At 45.9% G+C, this 16,336-nt stretch overlaps 1 pseudogene; it reads left to right on the forward strand.

The window, feature by feature from the left end:
* The first annotated feature begins 1,483 nt into the window (after positions 1-1,483).
* Positions 1,484-2,421, forward strand: LOC102909336 (large ribosomal subunit protein eL6 pseudogene; annotated as a pseudogene).
* Positions 2,422-16,336: the final 13,915 nt, after the last annotated feature.

A 16,336-nucleotide genomic window follows, 5' to 3' on the forward strand; every position in this document is an offset into this window, starting at 1 on the left:
ATTAGAGAGGTAAGGTTTTCCTTATGATGGGTGCCAGCAATATCTCATGAAGTTTCTAGAAGCTGACTGTACACCTGGGTCAATTAGACTCTGCTCAGGGAGGCACAGATGCACACATTTGCACATTATGGGGGGAATAAGATGAGAGAAGATTCCTCCTTCTGGCTTGAGACTTTGTAATAGCTCTTCAGCCTCCACCTCAGTAGGTGGCTGAGCCTGTGTTTCTTGTCTGCAGGTCCACCACACTTAAGTGTGCCACCGTCAAGTCCAGGCACTCGAGCCACAGCCCTGTGTGATGTGCCCCAGAGCCCCAGGTATAAACACTGGACCTCACCTCACCAAGAGGTCTCCTGTGCACCACTCCTGTTCTCAAAGCCTCAGTTTCTTCATGTGTAGAATTAAAGTCATGCTGATTCCTGCATTACCTACCTCTCACAGAGCTGCAGTAAGGGCCTCAAGAGATATCAGCTGTAAAGAGCTGTGCTCCAGGTCTGAGTCATCACTGTGATTATTATATAAGAGGATCTTTGCTGGGATAGGCAGTGCTGTGAACCCAGTATTGCTCAATAAAGAATTCCTGGTTGTGCTGCTACCACTGATGATTTGATATATGAGACAAAATGACAATTATGAGATGAAATTGGGCTACTTCTTTGGGTAGCAGCCATCAGTGAGGGGGTCATGGAGGAGAGGCCACTCCTGCTATCAACTCCCTTCCTCCATCAACCATTCTCTCTTCTCTGAATGGCTCTCCGTTCAGCCTTTGCTTCTCTTCATTTTTCCTTCAACTGAGCTCATCTCGCTGCCTGATCTCCTTTTTATATTTGTTCCCATTATTTCTTCTTTTCTTGCTTATGAACCTTACTCTTTGCTTGCCTTTGTCTGACTCCATAGTTTACTCTGTCTCCCTTTCTGTTTCTCCCTTCCCCCCTCCTCTTCATGTCTTTCTGCTGCTCTGTTAAGAAGCTCTGGAAGGAAAGCCTCCCAGCCAGCGTTGCTAGGCAACCCACTATCACACGGCCAGCCTTACATTTTATGCTTGCTTCTCCTTCACAGCTCTGCTACTCAGACTCTGTACTGTAGCTCAGATTGAGCTGACCCTAGAGAAGAATGAGCATAATTGGCTCACTTCTAGTTAAGTAAAGGTATCAGCTTTGCTCTGGGATCTCTAAGTTACCAGAAATGTGATAGGAAAACAGTTAACGAACTAGGAATCAAAAAAAGATGTGTATTCTTATGAACAGCTTACTAGAACTGAGGGCTTAAATTTGAATCAAAGTAACTTCCAAGTACACTATAAAGTACTCACCAGAGTTGTGGAATCCCTTGAAATGGGCAAAATCAAATTATACTTACTTGTGACTTCTTTTTGTTATGAAAGTTTATAGGTATATAATCAAAATTATTTTATTTATTTTTAAATTTCTTGTTTTTGAAATAAAAATATTGTAGATTGAAATTTCTTCATCCCACTCTTTCCCATCTTGCAAGATGGCAGGTGAAAAGGGCAAAAAGCCTGACACAAAAGAGAAGAAACCTGCGGCCAAGAAGGCTGGCGGTGATGCCCCTGCCGCTGGTGCTGGTGCCGGTGCCGCCAAAAAGGGTGAAAAAAGGGTGACCCTAAGGTTAAAAAGACCAAGAAGGGGAAGCCCCTACTGCAGCCGGAACCCTTTCCTGGTTAGAGGGATCGGCAGGTACTCCCGATCTGCTATGTATTCCAGAAAGGCCTTGTACAAAAGGAAGTACTCAGCGGCCAAAACCAAGGTTGAAAAGAAGAAGAAAAAGGAGAAGGTCCTTGCTACTGTCACAAAACCGGTTGGTGGTGACAAGAACGGCAGTACCCAGGTGGTGAAGCTTTGAAAAATGCCCAGGTATTATCCTCCCGAAAATGTGCCTCGGAAGCTGCTGAGCCATGGCAAAAAGCCCTTCAGTCAGCACGTGAGAAGGCTTTGGGCCAGCATCACTCCTGGGACCGTCCTGATCATCCTCACAAGGTGCCACAGGGGCAAGAGAGTGGTTTTCCTGAAGCAGCTGGCCAGTGGCTTGCTACTTGTGACTGGACCTCTTGCCCTCAACAGAGTTCCTCTGCGAAGAACACACCAGAAAGTTGTCATCGCCACCTCTACAAAAGTTGACATCAGCAAGGTTAAAATCCCCAAACACCTGACTGATGCTTAGTTCAAAAAGAAGCAGCTGCGCAAGCCCAGGCACCAGGAGGGGGAGATCTTTGACACTGAGAAGGAGAAATACGAGATTACAGAGCAGCGAAAGACTGATCAGAAAGCTGTGGACTTGCAGATTTTGCCAAAGATCAAAGCTGTTCCTCAGCTCCAGGGCTACCTGCGATCTCAGTTCTCTCTGACGAATGGGATGTATCCTCACAAACTGGTTTTCTAAATTGCTAACAACCTAATTAGACAACTTCATGTTTAAAAAAAAGAAATAAAAAAAAAAAGAAATTTCTTCATCCCACCCGGTCCTACCTGGTTCACCCGGGCAGCAGCCATTTTTATAAAATAATCACTCAGTGGCTTAGTATTAATTACAAACTCTTTTGTCTATGGCTCAGGCTTATTATTAACTAGCTCTTTCTTCTTAAATTAACCCATTTCTATTAATCTATGTATTGCCATGTGGCCATGGCATTACCGGTCTGCTGGCATGTTGCTCATTGGGCAACTGGATGGTGTCTCCCCACACTGCCTTTCTTCTCCCTGTCTCTCTGCTTGGATTTCCGGCCTGGCTCTATTCTGCCTGGCCATAGGCCAGAATAGCTTCTTTATTAACCAATGGTAGCAGCACATAGTCACAGCCTACAGAAAGACCATCCCACAGCAAAATATAATTACATAATTTCCATATTCTCTTTCTTCCCTCTAATCGCTCCCATGTAGCCCCATCTCCCTCTCAATTTCATTTTCTTTTTTCTTTAATTATTATCACACACACACACACACACACACACACACACACACACACACACACCATACACTCCTAAATATATAAACACAATCTGTTTAGCCCATATAATATTACTTGTATGTATATGGTTTCAGGACTGGCCATCTAGTATTGGATAATCAACTGGTAGACTCTTCAGGGTGCAAGACTCTCTAGGAAGTTCCAGGAAGTATTTACAACTCATATCAAGTTTTATGCCCTGACTGCTTTGTAGCTGCCAATCCCTGGCAGTCCGACAGCCCACTTATAAAATAAACACACAGACGCTTATATTATTTAAACTGTTTGGCCTAATGGCTCAGGCTTCTAGTTATCTAGTTCTTACATCTTAAATTAATCCATTTCTATAAGTATATCTTGCCATGTGGCTCGTGGCTTACCGGCATCTTCACATGCTGCTTGTCATGGCGGTGGCTGGCAGTGTCTCCCTCCACCTTCCTGTTCTCTCAATTCTCCTCTCTCCTTGTCCCGCCTATACTTCCTGCCTGGCTACTGGCCAATCAGTGTTTTATTTATTGACCAATCAGAGCAACACATTTGACATATAGACCATCCCACAGCATTGCTTTTTACTGGTTCTTCAGGTCTTCCACTTTCTCTAATATGCAGAGATTGCTTCACTTGGTCCATTTGGTCTCTTTCTTGCAGTTGGATTCAACCAAAAGACCGTTCTGAATAGGAGACCAATGGGGGTAGAGTTTGGAGGAGAGTGAAGTCAAAAAACTAGGATTTCTCTGGCTTGACCTGTGCTAGCTCATCATGGATCTGTTGTGATCCACAGCACAGATCCTATCTGATTGCCCCTTTATCATCTTCTGTGTTCTGGTGACTCTTGCTTTCTCTTGCCCCTTCAGACATAAGGATAATAGTTACCATCTCCAGGGACCCTTATTGATTTTCTTAAATCCTGACACCATCTCAGTAAATTCTTTTCTAACTAAATACTTCTTAAATTATCCAGTCTGGGGAAGTGACATGTTTTCTGTTGAGACTCTGACTAATATGTGTGACCACAACAAATTTAAAAGTGGACCTGAAAAATTTTAGATATCAAGTATGTGAATAGAAGTAGTCATTTTCAAAACCAAGTTTTAATGGACAAAGTCTGTAACAGGTAACTTCATGTTGTCCAACCAGAGTAACTTCAGGGAATGGAAGAAACATGACATAACAATTCCAATAGATTGAGATTGGGATAGTTACCTCTACAAAAATGGCCAAATGAGATTTAAAGTGAATTTGTAGCAATGTAAATTTCACCATTCTTGATTTATGGAGTTATTAAGGCATTTCTTTCCCATTTCACAATGTCCAGGCATTGAAGAGTTAAGAGGAACATAGAGTACTGAGCTGTTAAGGTCAGGCATTGTTCCTTTTGCATACTTGATCAATTGGCTTCATGGCAAATAGCTGTTTGTTGCTGGATACTATAGGTATTTAAAAAGATTTCTTTTTTGTGTATATATATATGTGTGTGTGTGTGTGGGCATGTTGTGCATGAGTGCTTTCCACCATGTGTATGTAGAAGTCAGATGACAACTTGGAGGAGTTAGTTCTCTCATTCTACCATGTGGGCTCCAAGGATACAACTTTGGTCATCAGGCTTGGTGACAAGCTTACCCACCGAGCCATCTCACAGGCTCTGATGGAGTTCTTTTTAGTGAAGCTTGTTTCTTACTCTCTCTGACTTCACTATTTTCTCCACAGTTTTTCACCATTTTTCTCCTCACTTTGTGGAATCTGGGACAGAAAGAGAAAACTAGGTTATAAATGCTCCCAAATCTTCTATGTCTTACACCTGAACCTCTGGTTTATGAAACACTCAGTTGTCAAGATTTTGACACCTTTATTCTCCAGTTATCTTTTGACAACTTCTCCTAAAGCTATGGGTGACTCATGTCTAGCATCTCTGATGGGTGGTAGAAGAGGGTCTTAAGTAAAATCCAATGAAACACAGGATGTGAAGGTTAATGTCACCAAATACCTTATCTTGTCATTGCTGTAATATGTTGGCTATAGATTTTGGGAACCCACCCCACCGGGAACTTAGGTCACCTGTAAAGAGGTGGCCTGGAACCAAGGCTGCTCACTGGTTCCCCAGCCTCCCTCTTACCCGGAGACAATCAGATGCAATGGGGAGTCAAGTCAAGCAAGAACTCATTTATTGTTAGGCAGCAAGCCTCTTTTATAGCAAAAACCTCAGAACCTTAGGAGGAGGTGAAGGAACCGACCAATCAATTAAAAGGTCATCCTATTTACAAATTGTTTATGCACTGACATCATCTCCTGTTTTTAGTATCTTATCTTAGCATAAATAACTTTAGCTAACTTCCTTCCTCACCATTTGTCTCTAATCTCCATACAAACAACCCAAGCTACCTTCCTCTTAGCCTTCTTTGTATCTATTTTCTGCATAAACAGCTTAAGCTAACTTCCTCTCTACACCATCCTTTGTAACTACTTTCTGCATAAACAGCTTAAACTAACTTCCTCTAGCACCATTTGTATCTACTCTCAGCGAAAACAGCTTAAAGCTTAAGCTCTATTTGTCTAACTTTCTCTTGGCACTCTCTTTGCAGCCCATGTATGCCCCACAATAGATGACTTGAACATTAGGTTCATCTAACCCTCGAAGCTCTCCCTCTTTTACCATAACTTTAGACCTTGTTTTGACTATTCTGGCTGGGGAGTGCACCTCATTAACAAATTTATGATAATAACAGTATTAATGCTCCCCCTCCTTCTCCTAGGTTGTCTTTTTCCACCAAGTGCACAGCTTCTGGAGTGTTGAGGGAGCTAGATCAACCCATCAATCCTGATGATCAGTAATTTAACAGGTATGACAGCCAGCCAGGTTGCTCACACATTGCTGAACTGAAAGTTTCTTTTAGACTAAGACTGTAAGTAAAAAACAAACCAAATGAACAAACAAGGAGGCTAGAAAAAATTTGACTTCCTGTGGTCTGGAGGGCTCCCTTTATCACTGAAGATACTTTGGAAGGCCTTTGGATCCAGCAGATATGATGAGATCTAGAGATATCACATTTTTTAGGTTAATTGCACATTTTTATGTCTTCATTTCAGTGTTTTGTTTTTATATGGAATTGGTCATTCTATAGACACTGTAGTAGAGAATGCAGCTACTGATAACAGCCTCCTAGACTAAGATACTCTTCTAGGCCACAATGCTGAGCTGAATTCCAGAAAATCCATTGGAATTGCTGATATTATACAAGATAAAAAGCACAGTTTTGTATGCAGAATCCATTTCTTAGTGTTGCATTCCACTTATTGCTTTTTTGTAGCCAGCCTCAATTTTAAGATCCCTGGAGGTTTCACTTTGTTAACCATCTGTCCTGCCTAAATAATGGAATTTTAAAAATACTTTTAAAAACACAAATTGGCTGAGTATAGTAATTAGTATGAAATATATTTTTTTAAGCTTTCACTATTTTTCTTATGCAATAACCTTGGCTGGTGATGGGCTCATTTAGAGGCGGAGGTGGGTGTAGTGGCAAGGTCAATAAAGACATCAGTTTCTTGTGAATTTGGTTACATTGAAAATACATGATTAAAGCTGGGCGGTGGTGGCGCACGCCTTTAATCCCAGCACTCGGGAGGCAGAGCCAGGCGGATCTCTGTGAATTCGAGGCCAGCCTGGGCTACCAAGTGAGTCCCAGGAAAGGCGCAAAGCTACACAGAGAAACCCTGACTTGAAAAACCAAAAAAAAAAAAAAAAAAAAAAAAAAAAGAAAAAAAAAGATAAAAGAAAAAGAAAATACATGATTGAATCATATGAGGACTTGAGGGACCAGGCACTAGGCTATAGAGATGCAGGAGTGCAAGAAATTTTATGGGGAGCATCTGTGAAGAAAAGGGACAGGACTTGTTAGGGAGCATCTCCTTCTCAATGTGTATCTGATAAACTCTTGGGCATTCTAAAATTGAGCCCTGAAGCAAGGGTTTCCCATTAAAGGAATCCTGTGCTGATCAGAAATCATCATTCTTTTCTTTGAAGGCATTATCTTTGGGCTACCTAGGAAGTTCAGTCTCACTTTAAGAAGTGGTATGGATCATTAAAAGAACAATAGCCAGAGGATTTTACTTTAGCATACTCATTTCACTTGAACTGCAAACTCTTGCTTATGAAAGACCCTAATGGTGGCACTTATATGCCTACCATGATGGTCTACAAAGTTTGTAGGGAGAAGTGCTATTGGTTCTTGTATTCTGTCTTTGCATTTACTTTACAAGATATGACGCTGTGGCCATTGAGTAGCATGAATTATATGCACTGAAGTCTCTGTGTATGAAAATGCTTTACTTAGAAACAGGAGTGATGTGTGCTCAATAGGATTCTTCTCAAAAGGATAGCCTTAGCCAAGGGTCTTGAGAATAAAGGTGAATGTAGGATCTAAAATATCTTTGGATGATGGGTATGGTGGGGCACACCTATAATTGTAGTACTTTGTATGTAGATACAGAAGAAGTACTATGAATTCCAGGCTAGACTTGGCAACAGAATGAGACTACACTACCTCTCAACTCCTTTCCTTCTCTTTCTTTGCCAAATCCTTGGGAAGAATACTCTATTTTGGGAATATGTTGGATAGAGAGATGAAGACCCCTATCAAATTTCCTGTGGCCAGAGGAGCACTTGGGTCACAGAATGATGTCTCTTCTAGAAACCTGCAATTTGCAGAACTGCACAAAAGATACTCCACAGTCAATATAGATTCTTTCTTCCTGAACATTCAGATCCACATTAAATATAAAATTTCTATAGAAGTTTTTATCTTAACTATCTTCTAGTCCATTTTGTATTTAGGCTTTGTAGCTCTAGAACTCCTCTAAGAAACATATTCAAAATAAGGTGGTTCAATACAAGGTTATTTCTTCACCTCTGAGATACTTTGGTTCTGTTACCAAACTCTATTGTACATAGAACAAGGTCCTTCCAGGGAAACTTCTCCTAGACATAGCTCTTACCTATAACTAAACTAGTATTGTGGAACCAAAATAAGACCAAAATGCTCTCACCCCAAAACTAAAGGCCTAAGACTGTAAAGGCCTAAGACTGCTCCTTTTAGCTACAGGCCATAAGTTACTGGAACAGGCCAGAAGTTACTAAGACCAGTCAGTTCAGATTCCAGAAACCAGGAAGTGTAAAAGTACAGAGTCACAAGGTAGTCAGGAGGTAATGGCTGCCGGACTATGGAATGTCCTCTCCCTGGCCCCCTAGGCAACTGCTTGACCATAGAATGTCCCAACCCTAGTTTCCATAGTGACTGGGTAATCACCAGATGCCCCCATCTGGGGGCAGCCAATGAAAAATGGTGGTGGGCAACTACTTCCTTAGAAGGAAAACTGAATTGTGATTTCTGGAATTCCTAGACACAAGCCAATCAGAATTGTACCCATACTAGCACCCCCTAAATGATGTAACCTTGTGATTTTTCCCTTTAAAAAATGGGCTTGCAGACAGGTGGGCACTTCCTCCAGCCTCCACTGAGTTGGATGTATTGGACGAAGTCCCTGCCTAGGCTTGTATTGCATTTGGATATCCACGATTAAACCTTGCTTTTGCATTCTGGCTTGCTTGTCCTTGGTGGTCTCTCTGGGGGTCGCGATCTGGGCACAACATTTGGTGGCCCATCCGGGATCCCCAGAGACCCCCCGCCGGGACCCCTAAGAGCTCCGGAGGTCCATCCGCACTGATCGGTAAGAGCGCTCCGTTTTCTTGTCTTTGCTTTCCTTTTCTTATCCAAAGCCGGCGGTTGAATCTGACAGGCTTACCTTGGCGGACGTGCCTGTAAGGTGACCCTGGAGGAGTCGAGAGACGTCTCGACCGCTCGTCAGGACGTGCGGGGGGGGGGGGGGGTCGGGGGTCCTCAGAGGACCCCTCCTCCGTCAGAGGACTCCTGTGTGGAGTCCATCCGGTTAAGGGGACCAGGAACCAATCTTAGAGTTCTGTGGCCCCGTCTGTATGGTTTTTGGATCCGTGTACATCAACACGGGTTCCAGAGACCCTCTGTTGCACCCGGGAATCTGTTAATCTGTTAAGGCCTTGTCATTTCTTTATTGTCTGTTCTTGTGTTTGTTTTTTGTTTCTCTTCCCTTTGTTCATTAGCTTTCTAAACTAACCATGGGGACAACTCCATCTTCCCCCTTGGATTTAACCCTTGCTCACTGGCAGGACGTGCAAGACACGGCGAACAACAACAGTGTGAATGTCAGGAAGCGTAAGTGGGTGAGATTTTGCTCCGCAGAGTGGCCAACTCTTAATGTTGGCTGGCTGGCGGAGGGCACGTTTGATCTGGCCATTATCCAGAAAGTAGAGGAAATAGTTTTTAGACCCCGTTCGGGATACCCGGACCAGATTCCATATGTAGTTACCTGGCGGGGCCTGATTGATCGGCTTGAAGGTCCCCTGCCATGGGTCAAACCTTTCCTCCCTTCTAGGAAAGCCAAATAGACAGGTGGCATGCCTGAGGTCCTGCAGGGAGGGACTGATGAAACTGAACTTTTCCCTCCACCATACTCCTCTAGGGTACAACCGACGGTGCAGCCGACAGCGCCACCACCAGAGCCAGCTTTGGCCCCACAACCCCCACGGGGTCCCGCACAGGCAACGAGAAGCCACCGAGGGGCGATCCCTCAACCTGACACTACAGTTGCCCTCCCTCTGAGGCCGGCGGGACCCCCAGATGAGGACGGGAATCAGCCCTTCCATTACTGGCCATTTGCCACTAGTGATCTCTATAATTGGAAAGCACAGAATGCCCCTTTCTCTAAAGACCCCCAAGACTTAATTAACCTTTTAGAGACTGTTCTTTTCATGCACCAGCCCACCTTTGACGATTGCCAGCAACTCCTGGGCATCCTCTTCACAATTGAAGAGAGGGGACGGATCCTGGAACATGCCCGAAAGCTTGTCCCCGGGCCTACTGGAGACCCCCTGACTGATCCGGCTGTTATAACTGCTGCTTTCCCTTCTACCCACCCCAAATGGGACTATAACGCGGCGGAAGGTAAGGAGAGTCTCCGAGTTTATCGCCAGGCTCTGTTGGCGGGTCTCAAAGCAGTGGCACGAAAGCCGACAAATATGGCCAAAGTCTATGATATAAGACAGGGAGTGGACGAGAGTCCGGCTGCCTATTTAGAAAGGTTAATGACTGCCTTTAAACAATACACCCCGTATGATCCTGAGTCACCGATGACAACACAGGCGGTCATACTAGCCTACATAAACCAGGAAGCACCAGATATTAGAAAAAAGTTGAAGTCATTAGACAGACTAGGAGAAAGAAACCTCAGGGAGCTAGTAGCGGTGGCGGAAAAGGTATATAACAAGAGAGAGACAGAGGAGCAGAAGGAAGAAAGGAAAGGGAAACAAAGACAACAAAGAGAGGATAGACGAGATATGAGGCAGGAAAGGAATCTAACTAAACTGTTAGAACAACAGCAGGCACAATTGGAGAGAGTCCTGTTGGCAACTGAGAAAGGAATTCTCCGAGGAGCCGGAACGCCCCGACCCAAGCCAAAACCCAAGGTAGGAAGAAACCAATGTGCGTATTGCAGGGAAGAAGGACACTGGGTCAGGAATTGCCCCAAGAAGAAAAAGGTACCCCATGTCCCAACCCTAGCAACCACTCTGGAAGAAGAAAGTGACTAGGGGGGACAGGGCTCAGCACCCCTCCCTGATCCCAGGGTAACCTTAAAGGTGGAGGGGAAGCCAATCCAATTTATGGTAGACACAGGAGCTGAGAGTTCGGTCCTCCTGGCCCCTGCCGGACCCCTGTCCTCAAAACGAACCTGGGTACAGGGAGCCACAGTCATATTCATGGACTACTCAAAGAACTGTGGACTTAGGCATGGGGAAAGTAACCCATTCCTTCCTGGTGATACCAGAATGCCCATATCCCTTGCTTGGGAGAGATCTGTCTAAAATGAGAGCTCAAATTCATTTCTCAGACGAGGGAGCTTGGCTAATGGACTAAAAAGGGAGGCTGATACAAGTACTCCTGACAACTGACCTAGTCGAGGAATACAGGCTCCACCTAGAACCTGAGGCTCCCGGGCAAGAAATTCAGGCTTGGCTCCAAAAATTTCCCCTAGCTTGGGCAGAAACTGGGAGAATGGGACTAGCGAAGCATAGGCCTCCAGTCTATGTAGAGATCAAATCAGATGCTGATCCAGTCAAAGTCCGCCAGAACCCCATGTCCCTAGAAGCAAAGAAGGGAATAACACCTCATATAAGGAGGCTTCTGAGTTTGGGAGTCCTGCGACCAATTCAGTCCGCATGGAACACTCCTTTGTTACCAGTCAAGAAACCCCACACAGGGGACTACAGGCCAGTCCAGGACTTAAGGGAAGTGAACAAGAGAGTGGTGGATATTCACCCCACTGTGCCTAACCCATATACCCTGCTGAGCTCACTACCTCCAGACCGGCAGTGGTACTCTGTTCTGGACTTGAAGGATACCTTTTTCAGCCTCCCTTTAGCCCCCAAGAGTCAACCGTATTTTGCCTTTGAGTGGCACGACCCTGAGATCGGGATCAGCGGGCAGCTGACATGGACTAGACTCCCTCAAGGGTTCAAAAATTCTCCAACCATATTTGGTGAGGCTCTTAATGAAGATCTGGGTGAGTATCGCACCCAAAATCCAGACATCAGCTTGTTACAATATGTAGATGACTTGTTGATTGCTGCAGTCGATAGAGCAGCCTGCCTTAAAGGGACTGAGAACTTGCTGCTGACCCTAGGACGCCTAGGGTACCGAGCCTCGGCCAAAAAGGCCCAAATTTGTAAGAGGCAGGTCGGGTATCTGGGGTATGTCCTTAAGGAGGGTAAAAGGTGGCTGTTGGACGCCAGGAAGGAGATGGTCTTGAAAATACCCGCTCCTACAACACCAAGACAGGTGAGAGAGTTTCTGGGGACAGCGGGATTCTGCCGCCTCTGGATTCCCGGATTCGCTGAACTGGCTAAGCCCCTATATGAGGTCACTAGAAACACAACAGATTTTGTCTGGACAGAGAGGGAACAACGAGCATTTGAGGAACTGAAACGGAAACTGCTGGAGGCCCCAGCACTTGGCCTACCAGACATCAACAAACCCTTCCACCTTTATGTGGATGAGAGTAGAGGCATTGCCAAAGGGGTCCTCACCCAGACCTTGGGACCCTGGAAAAGACCGGTGGCATATCTGTCAAAAAGGTTGGACCCAGTGGCTGCGGGGTGGCCTCCATGCCTAAGAATAATTGTGGCCATAGCTCTGCTAGTTAAAGATGCAGACAAACTGACTCTTGGTCAAAGACTGACTATTGCAACCCCGCATGCCCTGGAGGGAATCCTTAAACAGCCACCAGATCGATGGATCAGTAATGCAAGGCTCACTCACTACCAGGCCCTCCTTCTTAACCCAGCCAGATTGACTTATCAAGTCCCAACAGCTCTGAAACCAGCCACCCTACTGCTTGATCCCGACCTGGAGGCTCCACTTCACGATTGTGCTGGGATCCTGGCTCAGGCACACTGCATACGCCCAGACCTGCGAGATGTCCCACTACCAGATGCAGAGGAAAACTGGTTCACGGATGGGAGCAGCTACATGCGTGATGGACAAAGGTATGCGGGGGCAGCAGTGACTACCAGTGAAACTGTCGTGTGGGCCACTGCATTGCTGCCAGGGACTTCAGCACAAAAGGCCGAATTAATAGCCTTAACAAACGCCCTCCAACTCGGGAAGGACAAGAAGCTGAACATTTACACTGACAGCAGGTACGAATTTGCCACTGCACATATCCATGAGGCTATATACTTGGAGAGGGGGCTGTTAACTGCAGAGGGAAAGACTATTAAAAATAAACAAGAAATCCTAGAGCTACTAAAGGCCCTCTGGGCCCCCAAGAAACTAGCAATCATGCACTGCCCGGGGCACCAGAAAGGAGAAGGGCCGATTCAAAGAGGAAACAATTTGGCTGACCAGACAGCCAGGCAGGTGGCCATGACAGCCACTATAACTCCTATGCTTGTGGACCCTGGGGCCCGTGACCTTCCCCCTTTACCCCGGTACACGGATAAAGATGAGGCATGGGCGAGATCTCTACCCATGACGCACATGGTAGAGGGATGGTGGCAGACAGCTGACAATAAGATCATTCTGCCTCAAGAACTGGGACGAACAATGCTCTGAAAAATACATCGGGCATCCCACCTGGGAATCAGGAAAATGCAAGATCTCCTCAGACACTCTGTAGTGAAAATTAAAGAGGGAAACCAGATTATAGAGGACATTGTGGCTAGTTGTCGTGCTTGCCGCCTGACTAACACCAACCCACACCCTGCAAACCCAGGGAGTCGCCTCCGGGGCACCCGGCCAGGTACGTACTGGGAAGTGGACTTCACTGAAATCAAGACAGGAAAGTTTGGCTATAAATATCTATTAGTTTTTATAGACACCTTCAGGATGGAATGAAGCGTACCCCACTAAATACGAAACTGCAAATGTGGTGGCTAAGAAGATACTGGAAGAAATTCTGCCCAGGTTTGGCTTTCCAGTTATGATAGGATCAGATAATGGTCCAGCCTTCATTTCCCAGGTAAGTCAGGGAGTAGCCACCGCATTGGGGACAGATTGGAAATTACACTGTGCTTATAGACCCCCAAAGCTCAAGGGCAAGCAGAAAGGATGAACAGGACACTAAAAGAGACCCTAACTAAATTGGCCTTGGAGACTGGCGGTGACTGGGCTTCTTCCCTTTGCCCTTTTTCGGGTTCGGAATTCCCCTTACCAACTGGGATTAACACCCTTTGAAATCATGTATGGGTACCCACCTCCCATTATACCTAGTCTTCACACTGATTTAGTGACACAGTTGGAGGACCAGGACCTCCTGGATGCACTTCGCGGACTCCGCCAGGCCCATAAAGAAATATGGACCAAGCTCCAGGCTATTTACCAGGCCGCTTCTCCTCCTACTCCCCACAGGTTCAGACCGGGAGACTGGGTCCTGATCCAAAGGCACCAGCACAAGTCACTGGAGCCCAGGTGGAAAGGACCTTACATGGTGATCCTGACCACCCCGACAGCTCTGAAGGTGGACGGAGTCGCAGCCTGGGTCCATTACTCACATGCACGATTCGTTGACCCCTTCACGCTTCCTGAGGAGTACCAAGGCGAGGCGTGGGAAGCTACTCAACATCCCTCTAATCCACTGAGGCTCAGGTTACGCCGTGCCAGGAAAAATGATCAGCCTCTACCTGATTCTCCTACTTCTGCCTGGTGCCACCACGGAGATCAGCCAACCTGATAATCCCCATACACCTTGGAACCAAACCTGGATCATCATCTCTGGAGGGTCCAACCCTAACAGGATAATTAGCAGAATCTCGTCTGTGGCCCCACGAGACACCTGGTTCCCCGATCTATATGTAGACCTTTGTGATCTAGGGGGACGGATGTGGGGACCTTCTGGAAACGATCCTGACATTCTCCCAAATGGCAAGGAGCTCTCAGCATTCGCTGTAGGATGTGACACACCTGGAGGATGCGCCAAAGCAAGGCAACTGCAATTTTATGTTTGTCCTGGCCACTCTATGACCAAAGGACGGCGTCAGAAATGCGGAGGAGAAAACTACGCTTTCTGTGGCAGTTGGGGATGTGAGTCAACTGGATCAATAAGCTGGGACCCCCCAACAAAAGGAGACTTTATCACGGTACAGCGGGTAGGAGATATGTCCATTCCAGGGATTGGGTGGTGTGGAAATCAGCACTGTGGAAATTGCTATGATATAGAACGCTTTTCCGCTTATGCTGGGGCTAGACGTGGTGGGCACTGCAACCCCCTAATCATTCGGTTTACAGAGGCTGGTAAGCAGGCAGATTGGACCACTGGAAAGACATGGGGACTGCATTTACACCCAGGGTCAGGCCAGCTAACTTTTACCATAAAGCGTACCCTCACACCAGTGGAAACAGTAGCAGTGGGACCCGACCGAGTACTTAACCCCACAGTAACACCAAGTCTAACCAAATCCGCCCTGATTTCTGCCAAAGGTCTAACTGTTGCACCTAATAAACCTGCAGAACAGCCCCTCTCCCCTCCGATTCCATCGGATGAGAGTCCCCTGTACACCTTCCTTCAGAAATCTTTCTTGCTTTTGAATGCTTCCAAGCCTGAATTAACTGTTTCATGTTGGCTTTGTTACGATGCACGACCCCCTTTTTACGAGGGAAACTGCAATAGAGGGCAATTATACAATGACTAGCAAACCACAGGAATGCCGATGGCAGGCTAAGGCCTCACTAACTATCCAGCAGGTACAGGCCCAAGGCGTCTGCGTAGGGACAGTGCCAACCAAGTACCAGGCCCATTGTAATAATACCCAACCCCTCCCTGACCAGGACGTTTACCTGCAGCCTCCTGATAATACTTGGTGGGCATGTTCCACGGGACTAACTCCCTGTGCACATGTTCTGGTCCTCAATAGAACTAAGGGCTTTTGTATAATGATCCGGCTTCTGCCACGGTTGATATACTATTCTGAGGAAGAGCTAGAAAGTCTTGCCGGACCAGTAAGCCTCCGCAGGTAAAAAAAAGAGAGCCCTTAACTGCCCTCACATTAAGCATACTGTTAGGGACCAGTATTGCTGGGCTAGGAACAGGGGCTGCCGCCTTGGTCCAACAACAACAACACTACTCTAGTTTACGTGAGTCTATAGACGAGGACATAGAAAAACTAGAATTTCAGATAACTCACCTCCAAGAGTCCCTGACCTCCCTAGTGGAAGTCGTCTTACAAAATAGGAGAGGACTAGACTTAATATTCTTAAAAGAAAAAAGACTATGTGCTGCTTTAGGCGAAGAATGTTGCTTCTATATAGACCACTCGGGAGTAATAAAGGACTCAGTAGCCAAGGTCTGAGAGGGTATAGCCCAATGAAAGAGGGAACGAGAGGACAACCAGGGATGGTTTGAGGCCTGGTATTCTAAATCTCCCTGGTTCACTACCTTAATTTCCAGTATCCTTGGTCCCCTTATTCTTCTGATACTGCTGTTGATATTTGGGCCTTGTATTATAAACATGTTAGTATGGTTCATGAAACAAAGGTTGGGGACCATTCAACTCATGGTACAACGTGGCTATACACCTATTAGCCTCACTGAACCTTATACAGCATCAGAGGAGTTAGGACAAGAATCTTATGAGCTACTCGAGGCCCAAGATTGAGCCTCCCTAGGACTATGAGAAGGGGGAAATGTGGAACCAAAATAAGACCAAAATGCTCTCACCCCAAAACTAAAGGCCAAAGACTGTAAAGGCCTAAGACTGCTCCTTTTAGCTACAGGCCATAAGTTACTGGAACAGGCC

This window comes from Peromyscus maniculatus, chromosome X, assembly GCF_049852395.1.
Source record: "Peromyscus maniculatus bairdii isolate BWxNUB_F1_BW_parent chromosome X, HU_Pman_BW_mat_3.1, whole genome shotgun sequence".
Lineage (NCBI taxonomy): Eukaryota > Metazoa > Chordata > Mammalia > Rodentia > Cricetidae > Peromyscus > Peromyscus maniculatus.